General features: G+C 40.9%; 1 protein-coding gene across 1 annotated transcript in view; it reads right to left on the reverse strand.

Moving 5' to 3' along the window:
• The window catches only part of JMJD1C (jumonji domain containing 1C), a 316,167-nt gene that overhangs the window by 282,236 nt on the left and 14,443 nt on the right, over nt 1-19,488 (reverse strand). The window lies entirely within an intron of this gene.

Consider the following 19,488-nt stretch of genomic DNA (forward strand, 5'->3'; position numbering starts at 1 on the left):
GGAGAAGCTCTATACATTCAGTAAAAACAAGACCAGGAGCTGACTGTGGCTCAGATCATGAACTCCTACTGCCAAATTCAGACTTAAATTGAAGAAAGTAGGGAAAGCCACTAGACCACTCAAGTATGACCTAAATCAAATCCCTTACGACTATACAGAGGAAGTGACAAAGAGATTCAAGGGATCAGATCTGATAGAGTGCCTGAAAAACTATGGACAGAGGTTCGTGACACTGCACAAGAGGCAGTGATCAAGAAAAAGAAATGCAAAAAAGCAAAACGGTTGTCTGAGGAGGCCTTACAAACAGCTATGAAAAGAACAGAGTGAGTGAAGTGAAAGTCACTCAGTCATGTCTGACTCTTTACGACCCTGTAGACTACACAGTCCATGTAATTCTCCAGGCCAGAATACTGGAGTGGGTAGCCTTTCCCTTCTCCAGGGGATCGTCCCAGCCCAGGGATCAAACCCAGGTTCCCGTATTGCAGGCGGATTCTTTACCAGCTGAGCTATCAGGGAAGCAGGGAAAGGCAAAGGACAAAAGGAAAGATATACCCATTTGAATGCAGAGTTCCAAAGAATAGAAAGGAGAGCTAAGAAAGCCTTCCTCAATGATCAGTGCAAAGAAATAGAGGAAAACAACAGAATGGGAAAGACTAGCGATCTCTTAAAGAAAAATAGATACCAAGGGAACATTTCATGCAAAGCTGGGCACAATAAAGAACAGAAATGGTATGGATCTAACAGAAGCAGAAAATATTAAGAAGAGGTGGCAAGAATACACAGAAGAACTGTACAAAAAAGATCTTCATGACCCAGATAATAATGATGGTGTGACCACTCACATAGAGTCAGACATCCTGGAATGTGAAATCAAGTGCGCTTTAGGAAGCATCAGTACAAACAAAGCTAGTGGAGATGATGGAAATCCAGCTGAGCTATTTCAAATCCTGAAAGATGATGCTATGAAAGTGCTGCACTCAATATGCCAGCAAATTTGGAAAACTCAGCAGTGACCACAGGACTGGAAAAGGTCAGTTTTCATTCCAATCCCAAAGAAAGGCAATGCCAAAGAATGCTCAAATGATGGCACAGTTTCACTCATATCACAGGCTAGGAAAGTAATGCTCAAAATTCTCCAAGCCAGGCTTCAACAGTAGGTGAACCGTGAACTTCCAGATGCTCACACTGGATTTAGAAAAGGTCGAAGAATCAAAGATCAAACTGCCAACATCCTTTGGATCATCGAAAAAGCAAGAGAGTTCCAGAAAAACATCTGCTTCTGCTTTATTGACTACGCCAAAACCTTTGACTCTGTGGATTACAACAAACCATGGAAAATTCTTCAAGAGATGGGAATACCAGACCACCTGACCTGCCTCCTGAGAAATCTATACGCAGGTCAAGAAACAACAGTCAGGAGTAGACATGGAACAGTCTGGTTCTAAATCAGGAAAGGAGTACATCAAGGCTATATATTGTCACCCTGCTTATTTAACTTATATGCAGAGTACATCATGAGAAATGCTGGACTGGATGAAGCACAAGCTGGAATCAAGGTTGCTGGGAGAGATATGAATAATCTCAGATATGCAGATGACACCACTGTTATGGCAGAAAGCAAAGAAGAACTAAAAAGCCTCTTGATGAAAGTGAAAAAGGAGAGTGAAAAAAAGCTGGCTTAACCTCAACATTCAGAAAATTAAGATCATGGCATCTGGTCCCATCACTTCATGGCAAATAGATGGGGAAACAGTGGAAATAGTGACAGACTATTTTTGGGGGCTCCAAAATCACTGCAGATGGTGACTGCAGCCATGAAATTAAAAGACACTTGGTCCTTGGAAGAAAAGTTATGACCAACCTACGTAGACAGAATATTAAAAAGCAGAGACATTACTTTGCCAACAAAGGTCCGTCTCGTGAAAGCGATGTTTTTTCCAGTGGTCATGTATGAATATTAGAGTTGGACTATAAAGAAAGCTGAGTGCTGAAGAATTGATGCTTTTGAACTGTGGTGTTGGAGAAGACTCTTGAGAGTCCCTTGGACTGCAAGGAAATCTAACCAGTCCATCCTAAAGGAAATCAGTCCTGAATATTCATTGGAAGGACTGATGCTAAAGCTGAAACGCCAATACGCCAAAATGGCCACCTGATGAGAAGAACTGACTCACTGGAAAAGACCCTGATGCTGGGCAAGATTGAAGCGGGAGGAGAAGGGGACGACAGAGGATGAGATGGTTCGATGGTATCACCGACTCAATGGAGATGAGTTTGAGTAAACTCTGGGAGTCGGTGATGGACAGGGAGGCCTGGCGTGCTGTAGTCCATGGGGTCGCAAAGAGTTGGATGTGACCGAGCAACTGATCTGAACTGAACTGAGAGTTATAAAACTCAAACAAGACATTTAACTCAGGGTCATAGTTTAATACAGCAAACGGATACAAATTAAAATCATTAAAGCCAAGAGGGGCATAAGGCAGAGTCCAGGAGACACCAAGCTTTCAGCTGTCCCCACCCAGTGGAGTTGGGTTCACAGCGCTTATTTCTCCCAAGAGCTTATAATAATATGTATGAATACAAGCAATCAGGTAAGTTCACCTGAGGTTCAATGTCTAGCATTTTTATCTGAGGTCTGACACATAGATAGGGCTAACTATCTGCATGGCTAACTTTAGTCTCCAGCTCCTCTACAGGTCAAGCTGATACCACACACAGCCACACTGTCAGGATAAGCAACCTACGGTGGTCAAAGGCTCCCCAGTAAACAAAGACACCCTTATTAAGCGGACATTCCAGGGCTTAAAGGTTACCTCCCAGGAGCTGGCCAAGGTCAACCCCTAGGCAGCTTTGGGTACAAGTGAGCTATTTTTACTCAAAATACTTCTGACATCAAATCTGTAAGTTTTTTTCCTCACACCAACTAATTCTCCAACTCCCCAGAGACCAATTAGGTGTCCTAGAATTCATTTCAGTTCTGACATTAACTACTCAAGTCAGCATTAGACTCCCCCAGGCTTTGCGGCTCAGTCTCCCAAGACAGCCCTCACTTCAAATGCCAGTTCCAAGTTTTGGGTCCCCAGGTTACCCATATTTCTGTTCAGCTTGGCTACAAGGTCAAGGGGGCTCCCATAAACTCTACCCCCATTCAGGTGCATTAAATTGTTAGAAGGGGCCACAAAATTGCAGAGAAAACAATACTTACTTACCAGTTTATTATAAAGGATACAAGCAATTAGTCAGGTAAAAAGGCACAGAGGACAAGGTCCAGCGGGTCCTGAGCACAGGAGCTTCCGTCCCCACAGTCTGAGTGTGCCGCCCTATTAGCAAGTGAACAGGTTTCTCAAATCTGATGCCCTGTGAACTGCACAGTTTAAAGGTCTTTATGTAGGCTCTACTATTAACTAGTAGAAGTGATTAATGAAATCATGGGCCACTCATAACTGAACTCAAACTCCAAACCCTCTCCCCATCCTTGGAGGTCCAGGGATGAAGTCAAAGTTCTAACCTCTAATCACATTGTTGGTTACTCTGATAACCAGCCCCCAACCTGAAGCTATCAGGGGCCCAAGAGTGCATAAAGTCAGGCATGGTTAAAAAAAGCATATTATGAATATGTTCATTTCAGGAGTTTTTAGGAATTCTAGACCAGGAACCAGGGACAAAGACAAAACATGTATTTTTATTATGCCTCAGGAATGCTATTCCTTTACTATACAACCTCAGATGCATTATACTTATGGAAAACAACCAAACCCAAAAGGCTCTGAAGTGTAGGAGTCCATTTATACAACGTTCTTGAAAATGCAAAACTACAGGGACAGGAAACAGACCAGTAATTGTCAAGGTCTAGGATGTGGGGGGAAGGCTGGTCTTATTAATGGCACAAGATAACATTTTTCATCTTTATTGTGATGGTGGTTACACATATACAAGTGCTTACCAAAATTCCTAGAACTATACACAGAGAACAATGATTTTTCACTGTTTGTGAATTGTACCTTGATTAACCTGAGACAATCAGTACTACAGTCACCTAAGACAATTCCATTCTTTAAAAGTGGCAGATAATAAATATTATGTAAATAATAAATATTTTTCCTAAATGGAAAGCAAGAGAAAATTATTTCTCTGCTCTATAAGTTCCTTATAAAATTAATGTCTGCACACAGCCAAAGGGAAACATGTTGACTCATTGGCTGGCAGGATTATGGGTGACTATACTGTTGTGCTTCAAGCTCTATTCATATTGTCTGCGTAATAGTAAATAAGCTTCTTAAATTTTTTATTGTAGGTGACAGTGTAATACTGGTAGGCAAAATTCTACTATGACCCTCAATGACTCATGTTCGTGTACAATCATCTCTCCCCTGAGTGTGGGTAGAACTCGCAACTTATTTTTAACCAATGAAATATAGCAAAGGTGACGGAATATCACTCCCACAATTATGCTGTTGTAAATGGCAAAGGTGAAAATACTTTGCAGATGTAATTAAGGTCCCTAATTGGTGGCTTTAATCAAAAGAGAGATTTTTCCCAGGTTGGCCTACCTGATAAGGTAAGCCCTTTAAAAGAGGGTCCAGACCTGTGTTCTACAGGTGGAAGGAAATGAATTCAGCCAATGAACACGTGGACTTGGAAGAACATCCAGAGCCTCAATGATATCTTAGCCCAAGTCAACCCTTCTGATTTGCAGCCTCGTCAGTCCCTGAGCAGAGAACTCGGCTTAAACTTTATCCAGACTCCTGATCATGGAAACTGGTGATAATGTATCTGTCATTTTAAGCAGCTGTGGCAATTTATTATACAGCAATAGAAAAGTGGGCTTCTCTGGAGACCCAGGTTCAATCCCTGGGTCTGGAAGATCCCCTGGAGAAGGGAATAGCTACCCACACCAGTTTTCTTGCCTGGAGAATTCCATGGACAGAGTCCAAAAGGCTACAGTCCATGGAATTAAGAGAGTTAGACACTACTGAGCAAGCAACACACACTAACAGAAAAGCAATCCAGTAATTAAAATTCTTTTCTGAAGAATCTTGGCTTTAACCATGGCTCATCTTGAACTAGAGGAAATGTCCTATTCTTGTTAAGCATCAATTTTCACAAAAGAATGTGAACCTTAACACAAGCTTCACTGCACAATGGTTCAGATTTAATCCATAACACAGAGGATCTATATTTCAGTGAGTTGTCAGCAAATAAAATCTCAATTCACTGCTGCTCAATACTTGGGGAAGCTTTCACACAAAACAGCGTTTTTATGGAGAACTACCTGCAGATGCTTCATATAATCCATTAGTTACTCTAAAACTTGGGAGATGGGGGTTATTATCAAAATCTCTAAGGAAATAGATGACTATGGTATTTTAAACATTTAAGACATTTTGACATTTTAAGAAATACTTATTTTGGAAACAAACCATAGAAAACAGAATTCAGTCAAATTCTTTTGGCCAACAGTAACAGCTATAAGGAAATTTCTCTTTTATCTGTTATACTAACCAATCTGCAACAGAAGGTTAGAGGAAGAAGTCATTACAGAAATGGAGGGGAGGAAGGATCAAGATGGGAAGATCTCTAATGAATTCTACTGGGGAGTGAGGTTCTTAGAATTTATCATATTGGCTCCCCATAAAGCTGATTTCACTGGAATTAATCATGGATGGGATTCCACTGGCCATTTTGTGGAATGCTATAAAAAACTGATTTCATTTCTTGAAGTGATGTGGTTTAAAATGCTTTTCACACTACATTACATAGTGTCCTCAAGAACACTGTCAAGGAAAAATTTGTGTTCTTAATAAATATTAGGAAGAGTTGTGCTTTTTCCCAGCAGTTGCTTTGTTTTTACTGTATGGTGGCGGTGGTTTGGTCACTAAGTCGTGTCTGACTCCTTATGACCTCATGGACAGTAGCCTGCCAGGCTGCCTTGTCTGTGGGAATTCCCAGGCAAGAATACTGGAGTGGGCTGCCATTTCCTTTTCCAGGAGATCTTCCTGACCGAGGGATTGAACCTGAGTCTCCTACACTGCAGGCAGATTCTTTACCAACTGAGCCACCAGGGAAGCCCTTTTTACTGTATGGTGGTGGTGGTTTAGTTGCTAAGTAGTATCAGATTCTTGTGACCCCATGGACTGTAGCCTGCCAGGCTCCTCTGTCCATGGGATTCTCCAGACAAGAATACTGGAGTGGGTTGCAATTTCCTTCTCTAAGAGGTGCTATTAATTATGTTACTGACCTAGTTTTCTATGTTGGCTGCTAGAAATCTTTATGCTACACAAATTTTAGGTTAATTCTTTTCAACCTTTGGTTCTGAAAATTTCCAGACATATAAGTAAGGAGATAACTGTAGAATGAATGGTCATGCAAGTTAACAATACTGCATATCTCTTTCCTCCCATTTCTTTTTCTTTGGGGGTGGAGGGGCTTGGAGGACTTTAGAGCAAATCGCAGATACTGTATCTTTTCACTTATACATAGTAAAGAATATATCACCATCAGTTAAAGACTTTTCTTTAAAGTCTGACACTATATTTCCATTAACTCATCTGACAAAATTAGCAATAATTTCTCAGTATTATCTAATACATAGTTCAGGTTCAAATTTCAATCCTCTTTCAAGTGGAACTTTTGCTAACTACTTGTTTGTCTAAACCAGGAAAGAAACAAGAACCACACACTGTAACTGACTGATACATTTCTTCAAATCTCATTTAATCTGTAACAAGACATTTGTCCTGTAGAATTTCTCATATTCTAAACTTAGGTGACTATTTCCTTATGGCATTAAAGTATTCCTCCATTTCCCCACGGAGCAGGCAATGGCGCCCCACTCCAGTACTCTTGCCTGGAAAATCCCATGGATGGAGGAGCCTGGTGGGCTGCAGTCCATGGGGTCTCGAAGAATCAGACACGACTGAGCGACTTCACTTTCACTTTTCACTTTCATGCATTGGAGGAGGAAATGGCAACCCACTCCAATGTTCTTGCCTCTAGTGTTCTTCAGGACGGGGGAGCCTGGTGGGCTGCCATCTATGGGGTAACACAGAGTCGGACACGACTGAAGCGACTTAGCAGCAGCAGCAGCCATTTCCCCATATTTCTTGTAAACTGTGGTGATACCTAGAGACATGATTCATTTTCAAATATTTGGCAAGAACACTATAGGTGATACATGCACTTGCCTAATATATCACATTAGCACACACATAAAATCTGGTTGTCCCACCTATAAAGTGATATTCAAATTGATTATTATACTCAAGTGTTGCCAGCCTCATTTACCCAGTGACCATTCTCCATTATTTATTTAGGGGTTGTCCAAAGGTGATACGCTAATACTATCATTTTATTCCATTTGCATTTATTATCTGGAATTCTAATAAGGAGTTTCCTTAAATAACTATGTGGTTACCATGAAACTCAGTTTACACAGGAAAAACAATATAAATTCTTGATTCTTTCCATTAACAATTTCTCAGAAAATGAACTGGTGATCTAGCACCTTCCAAAGCTATGATATCTATTTTTATTATCAATTTCTTTTTGTCTTTCTCACTAACTTCTAAGTTGTGTTATCTTGCTCAATTCTATAGAAATAAACATAGTGCTAGTACATTCAGAATTCTGTGGACCCACTCCTGAATGCTAACAGTTTCCTGAAGTACTGTGAACTATTAACACTGAAAAAATGTACGGAGTAATTTTAACAAAAACAAGGCCACTTTCACAAACTGACGATTTGAACAATGACAGCAGTGCAGGGAACAACAAGAAAACCGAAGTAAAACTTTGCAGGAAAGGTGCCTTAGAATTTTTTTAAAATTCAGAACGACATTCCTCCTCACTCCCCTAAAGACTTCTTCAGAACTTTCTGCCTATCTTTGGTATAAAGCATGGGTATACAGCCACCCCTTTTTCCATAGAGGACTGATTCCAGAACCCCACAGATACCAAACTCCAAAAATACTCAAGTCAAATCCCTCATAGAAAGTGTCATCATATTTGAATATAACCTATATGCATCCTCGAATATACTTTAAGTCATGTCTAGATTACTTATAACGCCTAATACAATGCAAATGCTATAAAAACAATTGCCACTGAAGCATATTCAAATTTTGCTTTGGGGAACTTTCTGGAATTTTTTTTTCCTGAGTATTTTTGATCCTAGGTTGGTTGAATCCATGGATGCAGAACCTGTGGCTACAAAAGGCAGACAGTACATACAGAATCCACATGAATACTCTAGGTATACTGTAGATTGAAGAATTAATTATAAAGGCAACATAATAAAAAAAATCAGTTCAGTCGCTCAGTCATGTCCTACTCTCTGCAACCCCATGGACTGTAGCACGCCAGGCTTCCCTATCCATCACAATCTCCCATAGCTTGCTCAAACTCGTGTCTATCAAGTCAGTGATGCCATCCAACCATCTCATCCTCTGTCATCCCCTTCTCCTCCAGCCCTCAATCTTTCCCAGCATCAGGGTCTTTCTAATCAGTCAATTCTTCATATCAGGTGGCCAAAGTATTGGAGTCTCAGCTTCAGCACCAGTCTTACCAATGAATATTTAGGACTGATCTCCTTTAGGATGGACTGGTTGGATCTCCTCGCAGTCCAAGGGACTGTCAAGAGTCTTCTCCAACACCACAGTTCAAAAGCATCAATTCTTCGGTGCTCAGCTTTCTTTACGGTCCAACTTTCACATCCATACGTGACAACTGGAAAAACCATAGCTTGACTATACAGACCTTTGTCAGCAAAGAAATGTCTCTGCTTTTTAAAATGCACTCAAGCAATAGAGAAAGTCATAGGTGAGAAAAGCTGCTTCCCTACAATTACCCTCTGACAGTTAAAAATCATCCTGTGATTCCAAATCACAGGGTATCTTATACCTCACGTAACTAAAAAGAAAAGCAGAAATGTACATGATACATGTAATAAGCATAACACGGCAAGTGTTATCAAGCTGTATAATTAACTCCCTCTAGAACGCCAGAGTGAGTGAGTGTTTCTGGAACAGTTTAAAATGCTTCCCAGAGGAATTCTACAATATATACAAAGAACTTATACTGATACTTTCCAAACTCTTTCTAATGATTGAAGAGAGAACACATTCTATGAAGCCACCAAAGGCATTCTAGGAAGCCTCCATCACCTTCAAATGAAAACCAAAGACACTATCAAATAAGAAAATTACAGGCCAATATCTTTGATGAATATAGATGCAAAAATCTTCAACAAAATATTAGCACACCAAACCCAACAACACATAAAAAAGATTAGATACCGTGACCAAGCTGGATTCATTCCAGGGTCACAAGGCTGATTCAACATACACAAATTAATTAATGTGATACACCACATCAACAAAAGAAAAGATAAAAGCCACTTGATCATCACAATAGATGTAGAAAAAGCATTTGATAAATTCAACATCCATTCATGAGAAACACTCTTACCAAAGTGGGTGTAGAAGGAACATGTCTCAACATAATAAAAGCTATTTACGACAAACCCACAGTCAACATAATACTCAACAGTAAGAAGCTGAAAGCCTTCCCACCAAAATCTGCAATAAGACAAAGATACCCTCTCACCACTTCTATTCAACAGAGTATTAGGTCCTGTGTGTGTGTGTGTATGCACGCACGCGCTCCAACATGTCTGACTCTCTGTGGCCCCATGGACTGTAGCTTGCCAGGCTCCTCTGTCCATGGAATTTTCCAGGCAAGAGTACTGCAGCAGGTTGCCATTTCCTTCTCCAGAGGATTTTCCCAACCCAGGAATGGAACTTGTGTCTGCTGCACTGGAAGGCGAATTCTTTACCACTGACTCACTTGTGAAGCCAAATAGTATCAGTGGCTTCAAGTAAATATAAAAAATGGAAAGCTTGGGAGAACTTGTCACATTTGAAAACATGAGAGAAATTCAGTGCAGTATGACTGAAGCTCAGAACACTTAATGGCACTGGGGTATTTGGGGACAGAGAGGAAATGAAGTGGTGAGAGCTGAGGGTGGATGTGTTAGCAGGGAACTGAGTCCCTAGGTAGAGAAAGTTGGAATTACTCCTTTCCTTAACTTCTCCATGTCCATTTTTTCTATTACCTTTCTCATCTGTTTTACTATTACTGCTCCTCTTTTCCCCCAAATTTTTCTTTTAATAGTTCAGTCACTTCTTTGGGGGGGGGGGGGTAGGTCAGACCACACAGCATGCGGGATCTTAGTTCCCCCATCAGGGATCAAACCCGTGTCCCTGTCCCCTGCATTTGAAGTGGGAAGTCTTAACCACTGGACCACCAGAAGTTCTACAACTATTTTTAATTAATGACTCTTTCCTCCATTTCACTTAATCTGATTCAAAATAGTTTCATACTGCACTTCAATATTTATATGTAATCTTTTAATATGAGATAATTAGTATTCACTTAACACATTATACAAAGACCTGAAACTTCATTTTTTAATAAGAAGGAATCTGTACCAATACTCTTGACCCTCCCTTTTCTTGTATAGTGACTCTCACATTGTACTCAACTTGGTTGTGGACTGTCTAGTAAGAAAAGGAGAGGCTCCCTTGTTTCCTTTTCTTTTTCTAGGTCTCTGAGGAAGGTGGATATCAATATGTGTGTGTGCTAAGTCACTTCAGTCGTGTCTGACTCTTTGTGGCCCCATGGACTGTAGCCTGCCAGGTTCCCATGTCCATGGGATTCTCCAGGCAAGAATCCTGGAGTGGGTTGCCATGTCCTCCTCCAGGGGGTCTTCCCAACCCAAGCATCTCTTCCCAAACCTTCATCTCTTATATCTCCTATACTGGCAGGCGGGTTCTTTACCACTAGCACCACCTGGATACCAATATAAATACTGCCAAAGAAGGCAATGGCACCCCACTCCAGTATTCTTGCCTAGAAAATCCCATTGACGGAGGAGCCTGGTGGGCTGCAGTCCATGGGGTTGCTAAGAGTCGGACACAAGTGAGCGACTTCACTTTTCACTTTCATGCATTGGAGAAGGAAATGGCAACCCACTCCAGTGTTCTTGCCTGGAGAATCCCAGGGACACGGGAGCCTGGTGGGCTGCCCTCTATGGGGTCGCAGAATCGGACAAGACTGAAGCGACTTAGCAGCAAAGCCTATCCATACTGGAAAGGCTTCCCTCCCTCCCCTCCCCTCCGCTTTTTTTTTAAACTGGGTCTGAAAATTTGCTTTGCAGTACACAATTTAAATTGATGCCTTGGTATTGCTGTATTTCACACTATCATCACAGAATCTTCCACAGTTGTTTTCCACAGCAGCTTAGAGCTGCAATCCTCCTCGGTGGGAAAAACAGGTCTGGGCTCCAGACTCTTTCCAGACAAATAAGGCAACTTTCGGAGAGCTTTCTAAGCAGCTGAATCACAGAGCTGCCACAACACTCCCTTTGAGAGTCCCCAGAGGAAGTTTTCTTGCCAACTTCAGAAACAGCTATTTGTCACCACAAAAGAGAATTCATTCTAAACTAAAAAAGAAAAAAAAAAAATCCAACTTAGCATAAATTCCTTGCCCTAATAGAGATTTGATTTTTAAAATACGTGAAGTAATCATTACTTTTTCTTTGAAAGGCAAGCTTAATTTCCAAATAAAAAGGTTGCTTCTAATACCAAGTCTGATGACGTTAATCAAGAAGGGAGGTTTTCATCTACAACAACAAGTTAAAAGATCATTTTTAACACTAATTAGTAAATAAAAATAAGCATTTAAAATGTAAGAAAAAGCAAAACAAATTACACTTTTATACACCAAGCTCGAAGTGATTAATCCGGGGGTGGGAGGACCTAAATAATTAAAAATAACTCAGACAAGTAACTCACCACAGTACTGCCCGAATAACCCTAATATTAAAATCTTCACTTTAAAACTGTGTGATTCTAACTAAAATGTAAGTCTAGAAAACAGCTGCATCTTCGAGAGCAGTGTCAGATAAAAGTATTAGCTTTCTTATTTAAAGGAGGAAAAAGGGACCATGAATTAAAATTGTATGGATTTCTCTTTGAATTTCTCTTTCTTTTCTTTACTTATTCTTTTCCTTATCTTCTTTTGTTAACACCATTGATAATTTAAGAAAGTTCACTGAGTATGGTAACCTGAGAAAATTATACATTTATAATAGGAAAATTTAAATAATATTAAAATCTAGACTGATATCTATGTAAGACTCACAGACTGTTTTTAAGTAGAAAAGAACAAAACATAATTTCAGAAAGTACAAATTATTTAAATTAAAATAATACATTCAACAGTACCTAAAAGGAAAAAGCATAAATGTTCTGCCTTCACACATAAATTGATTTGTGGTTTATCGATCAATACTTTGGCCACCTGATGCGAAGAGGTCACCCATTGGAAAAGACCATGATGCTGAGAAAAACTGAAGGCAAAAGAAGAGGGTGGCAGAGGATGAGATGGTTAGATAGCATACTGACTCAATGGACATGAATTTGAGCAATCTCTGTAACCAGTCCATCCTAAAGGAGATCAGTCCTGGGTGTTCACTGGAAAGACTGATGTTGAAGCTGAAACTCCAAATATTTTGGCCACCTGATGTGAAGAGCTGACTCATTTGAAAAGACCCCGATGTTGGGAAAGATTGAGGACAGGAGGAGAAGGGGACAACAGAGGATGAGATGGTTGGATGGCATCACCGACTCAATGGACATGAGTTGGGGTAAACTCCAGGAGTTGGTGATGGACAAGGAGGCCTGGTGTGCTGCAGTTCATGGGGTCGCAAAGAGTCGAACTCGACTGAGCAACTGAACAGAACTGAACTGGGAGATAAGAAGGACAGGGAAGCCTGAGGCGCTGCAGTCCATGGGGTCTGACTGCTAAGTCACTTCAGTCATGTCCGACTCTATGTGACCCCATAGATGGCAGCCCACCAGGGAGCCACCAGGCTCCCCCATCCCTGGGATTCTCCAGGCAAGAACACTGGAGTGGGTTGCCATTTCCTTCTCCAATGCATGAAAGTGAAAAGTGAAAGTGAAGTCGCTCAGTCGTGTCCGACCCTCAGCGACCCCATGGACTGCAGCCTTCCAGGCTCCTCCATCCACGGGATTTTCCAGGCAGGAGTACTGGAGTGGGGTGCCATTGCCTTCTCCGATGGGGTCTGAAGGAGTGAACAATCACATTTTCATGGATCACACAAGTGGCTACCATAAATGGAGGTAATAATGTTAAACAAGAGTAGAAAAAGTCTGATAGAATTAGAAATCTCCCAAACTACTTTAGAAATGTTCTTTTTCTAACCCACATTTCCAAATCACATTTCAAAAAAAGAAAAGAGAGAGAAATGTGACATCAGAAAGTTTTTTCTTTCTGCAAGTGATCAGAAGCAGGGTATATGATTTCTTGGTAGTCTGACTTTCGATTACTTTTCAAAATACAGATAATTACTAATCCAAAGTAAAGAACTACAAAGCTCCATTATAAAATAAATTTCTAGGTTCCAAAAGGGAAAATGTATTAAATTTTAAATGTCACATTTTAACTCCATACTTTCAAGAGGTAAACGTATTTAGATTGGGCTTCCCTGGCGGCTCAGACAGTAAAGTGTCTGCCTGCAATGCGGGAGACCCGGGTTTGATTCCTGGGTCGGGAAGATCCCCTGGAGAAGGAAACGTATTTAGATTAACTTCCTGATATTCTGGGCAAGAATCAACACAATGATACTAAAATAAATTAAAATAATTTAGTTTTAAAAGACACACTATTGTGGGTGTGAAGAAACTGTCACTAGCCTACCACTGGTAAAAGCTGTGAATTGCTATCAACTTTTCTGATGACAATTTGGCAGTACCTACAACAACTTTTAACATATATCTACTCTTAAACACTGGAGAAGGAAATGGCAACCCACTCCAGTACTCTTGCCTGGAGAATTCCAGGGATGGGGGAGCCTGGTGGGCTGATCTATGGGGTCGTACAGAGTCGGACACGACTGAAGTGACTCAGCAGCAACAGCACTCTTAAACACAGGGCTTCCCTGGTGGCTCAGATGGTAAAGAATCTGCCTGCAATACAGGAGATACAGATTTGATCCCTGAGTCAGAAAGATCCCCAGGAGAGGGAATGGCTACCCACTCCAGTATTTCTTGCCTGGAAAACTCCACAGTCAGAGGAGCCTGGCAAGCTACAGTCTGTGAGTCTGGAGATGAGTCGGACATGACTGAAAGACTAACATACACACATTCTTAAACATGGCCATTTCCCTTCTAGGAATTTTGTCCTATTAAAATACATGGTCAAACGCACAAGAGTAAACACACACTAATGCTTCCTGTAGTAATGTTATTGACAGAGAAAATCTTAAGAAGCAAAATATATACTGATGTGTTATAAATTTATAGATGAAGAAACAGAGGCTCATACTGGTGTAAAGATAAAGGCATACCACATATATATTCTAAACAGTTTCCAAAAGTATAATACCTTCACTTTACTTTATTCCTCAAAGCAGAGATCAAATGTCATCGCCCTGAGGAAGATTTCCTAGAGACCCATCTTCCTTCTATGTGAAGTGACCTCCTATGAACTTTTATACTAAAAGCCCAACATATTTTAGTACTTATAACATCCTAAAGGAAATCAGTCCTGACTATTCATTGAAAGGACTGATGTTGAAGCTGAAACACCAATACTTTGGCCACTTTATGCGAAGAACTGACTCACTGGAAAAGACCCTGATGCTGGGAAAGAACGAAGGCAGGAGAAGGGGATGACAGAGGATGAGATGGTTAGATGGCATCACCAACTCAATGGACATGAGTTTGAGTAAACTCCGGGAGTTGGTGATGGACAGGGAGGCCTGGTGTCCTGCAGTCCATGGGGACGCAAAGAGTCAGACACAATTGAGCAACTGAACTGAACACCATGCTTTAATTATTTACAAAGCAGGGACTATGTTTTATATCTGTTTATCTAAATGCCTAGGTATTAAAGAACAAAAACAGAAACTCATTTCCTGGAACTGTTCACTAAAAAACCAAGTAGCAGTGAGTACCAAGCACTCAGACTGTAGTCTCCAAATACCAAGTTTCTTCAAACAAATGCCTGATTCCAGGTCTGGATCAGGACATTTACATGATTCTGGAGTATCTTATCATTCCAAAAAGCAAAGAAGCAATCAAGGACAACTAAGGTCATGTCAAGAAAACCTAAGAGCCAACTTGAAGAGTCTTTCACCAGCCAATCTGAGGATCTGGTAGAGAGCAATGAGCTAAAACATTAAATATTTGTAAATCCACAAATTCATCAAAGGATACTAAAATTAACTTACTCATCATCATTGAAGGATCCTAAGGAACCAACTCATTAGCTTGAAAACTGATAAACAAGGGGAAAAAAATTGAACATTTTATCCTTCCTTTTTTAACTTCATTTTGGGGTAACAAATAGTTGACAAGGAAAATTTCTCTACTCAAAAATATTTTAATCATTAAATATGAGAAAGATTTAATTAAAAAAAGAGTATCACCATTTTGCAATTCCTAATGAATTAACAAATCTATACAATAGCCATCAATGGCCACCAACAGACATTATGCGCCCCTTAATGGAAATATGCAACACAATTTATGAGGTAGCCAAGCCAAAAAACTCAAACCTCTAAATCGAACCACCGGTCTGTAGGAAATGCAGGGGCACAGGAACAAGTTAAATGATATCACAGGTATGCAACTAGTCAAATCAAGACTGAGGGAAACTGTACAGGATAAACAACCTAATTTCTTCAACAAATTTGGACCTTTATAAGGGGCTGTCATGAGGGGATGGGACTGGCCAAAAGACTACACAGAAGAAGGAATCTTCTGTTACCTTCTAGTAATTTATTCTGTAACACTCATGATGGGATCTCTGCTTCAACCCTACTCTCATCCACTTGCAAGGGTCTCTGGCTCACTTTCACATACTATTGCTTGAAGCTGGCCATCCCCTGACCTTAGTGCTAAAACGTCTCTTTATTTGTGAAGTCCTGAGATATTTCCTTGAATTGAAAAGACATAGGGCTACACCAGCTTCACCTCCATTTTTCTCATCTCTCCTCCATATGTTTCATTATTTCCTTCTGAGTTGCGACGACCTGAATTTCTGTTTCAAATCATCTGTGCCTCCTTCCATGCAAGATGGCTTTTTATCCCCACCCAGTGCCATATGACTTGCATTGCCTACAACAGTTGGGTTGTACTTCCCTGATTGATTTTCACGTTTGCCATATGACTCGCCCAACTAAGCCAATATAACGTGAGTGGAAATGAAATGTATGCCAAGTCTGAGCAAATGCTTTTACTGCATGTTTCTACCAGTTCTGTTTCTTTTTCCTTTAGTCAGAAGAAAAGCATGTCCCAAAGAAGAGTTTATTCCTTCAGCCTGAATCCTGGAAATGAGACGATGACGGAAGAAGATCCCCAACCAGGTGCAACTAACATAACCTGCTGCTGCTGCTGCTGCTGCTGCTGCTAAGTCGCTTCAGTCATGTCTGACTCTGTGCGACGCCATAGACGGCCTCCCACCAGGCTCCCCGATCCCTGGGATTCTCCAGGCAAGAACACTGGAGTGGGTTGCCGTTTCCTTCTCCAATGCATGAAAGTGAAAGTGAAGTCGCTCAGTGGTGTTTGACTCTTAGCGACCCCATGGACTGCAGTCCACCAGGCTCCTCCATCCATGGGATTTTCCAGGCAAGAGTACTGGAGTGGGGTGCCATTGCCTTCTCCATAACCTGAACAAGAAACAAACCCATACTGCTGTGAACTACTGAGATTTTAAAGTTAGTTGTTAGTGCAGCGACGGAGAAGGCAATGGCACCCCACTCTAGTACTCTTGCCTGGAAAATCCCATTGGATGGAGGAGTCTGGTGGGCCGCAGTCCATGGGGTCGCTAAGAGTCAAACACCACTGAGCGACTTCACTTTCACTTTTCACTTTCCTGCATTGGAGAAGGAAATGGCAACCCACTCCAGTATTCTTGCCTGGAGAATCCCAGGGACGGGGAAGCCTGGTGGGCTGCCGTCTATGGGGTCTCACAGAGTCGGACACGACTGAAGCGACTTAGCAGTTGCAGCAGTACAGGAAACCTAGCAAAACCTAATACTTGGTAATAAAAGAGATAGACAGGATTTTCAAATATCTACAAAAGATTTTTCTAAAAGTAGTCCGCAACTTCTTTTTCTTTAGACCTTAGTTCATTAAAAAAAAAAATCTCAAGAGAAATGAAAACATAATTCCACACAAAAACTTGTACATGTTTTATGTTTACAGCAGCATTATTCAGAATGTCCCAAAAGCAGAAACAATCCAAATGTCCATTAACTGATGAATGGATTAAATAAAATGCTGTCTATCCATACAATAGAATTGTATTCAGCAATAAAAATGAATTAAGTATGGATGCATGCTACAGATAGTTAAAACATTGTGCTAAGTCAAAAAAGTCAGTCAAAAAGACCATATATTATATGATTCCATTTATGTAGATGTATGGAGTATTTTTGGGGAATGATTCAGTTCACTTCAGTCGCTCAGTCGTGTCCAACTCTTTGCGACCCCATGAATCGAGCCAGGCCTCCCTGTCCATCACCAACTCCCGGAGTTCACTCAGACTCACGTCCACTGAGTGAGTGATGCCATCCTACCATCTCATCCTCTGTCGTCCCCTTCTCCTCCTGCCCCCAATCCCTCCCAGCATCAGAGTCTTTTCCAATGAGTCAACTCTTCGCACAAGGTGGCCAAAGTACTGGAGTTTCAGCTTTAGCATCAGTCCTTCCAAAGAAATCCCAGGGCTGATCTCCGTCAGAATGGACTGGTTGGATCTCCTTGCAGTCCAAGGGACTCTCAAGAGTCTTCTCCAACACCACCGTTCAAAGGCATCAATTCTTCGGCACTCAGCCTTCTTCACAGTCCAACTCTCACATCCATACATGACCACTGGAAAAACCATAGCCTTGACTAGACGGACCTTTGTTAGCAAAGTAATGTCTCTGATTTTGAATATGCTATCTAGGTTGGTCATAACTTTCCTTCCAAGGAGTAAGCGTCTTTTAATTTCATGACTGCAATCACTATCTGCAGTGATTTTGGAGCCCAAAAAAATAAAGTCTGACACTGTTTCTACTGTTTCCCCACCTATTTCCCATGAAGTGATAGGACAGGATGCCATGATCTTCATTTTCTGAATGTTGAGCTTTAAGCTAACTTTTTCACTCTCCACTTTCACTTTCATCAAGAGGCTTCTGAGTTCCTCTTCACTTTCTGCCATAAGGGTGGTATCATCTGCATATCTGAGGTTATTGATATTTCTCCTGGCAATCTTGATTCCAGCTTGTGCTTCTTCCAGCCCAGCGTTTCTCATGATGTACTCTGCATATGTTAAGTAAGCAGGGTGACAATATACAGCCTTGACGGACTCCTTTTCCTATTTGGAACCAGTCTGTTGTTCCATGTCCAGTTCTAACTGTTGCTTCCTGACCTGCATACAGATTTCTCAAGAGGCAGGTCAGGTGGTCTGGTATTCCCATCTCTTTCAGAATTTTCCACAGTTTATTGTGATCCACACAGTCAAAGGCTTTGGCATAGTCAATAAAGAAGAAATAGATGTTTTTCTGGAACTCTCTGGTTTTTTCAATGATCCAGCGGATGTTGGCAATTTGATCTCTGGTTCCTCTGCCTTTTCTAAAACCAGCTTGAACATCAGGAAGTTCACGGTTCACATATTGCTGAAGCCTGGCTTGGAGAATTTTGAGAATTACTTTCCTAGCATGTGAGATGAGTGCAATTGTGCGGTAGTTTGAGCATTCTTTGGCATTGCCTTTCTTTGGGATTGGAATGAAAACTGACCTTTTCCAGTCCTGTGGCCACTGCTGAGTTTTCCAAATTTGCTGGCATGTTGAGTGCAGCACTTTCACAGCATCATCTTTCAGGATTTGGAATAGCTCAACTGGAATTCCATCACCTCCACTAGCTTTGTTCGTAGTGATGCTTTCTAAGGCCCACTTGACTTCACATTCCAGGATGACTGGCTCTAGATAAGTGATCACACCATCGTGATATCTGGGTCGTGAAGGTCTTTTTTGTACAGTTCTTCTGTGTGTTCTTGCCACCTTTTCTTAATATCTTCTGCTTCTGTTAGGTCCATACCATTTCTGTCCTTTATTGAGCCCATCTTTGCATGAAATGTTCCCTTGGTATCTCTAATTTTCTTGAAGAGATCTCTAGTCCTTCCCATTCTGTTGTTTTCCTCTATTTCTTTGCAATGATCACTGAGGAAGGCTTTCCTATCTCTTCTTGCTATTCTTTGGAACTCTGCAAAGAGTTCCCCTGAAAAGGGGAATGATTAGGGTGATTTAAAACTAATTGTAAAAGGTGGATAGCTCTGTACATATGCTAAAAATGACAGAACTGTACAAGCTTTAATATAAGTTACAAGCAATGTGAATTTTAAGGCTGTTATTTTTAAAAGTCT

Source organism: Bos indicus, chromosome 28, assembly GCF_029378745.1.
Source record: "Bos indicus isolate NIAB-ARS_2022 breed Sahiwal x Tharparkar chromosome 28, NIAB-ARS_B.indTharparkar_mat_pri_1.0, whole genome shotgun sequence".
Lineage (NCBI taxonomy): Eukaryota > Metazoa > Chordata > Mammalia > Artiodactyla > Bovidae > Bos > Bos indicus.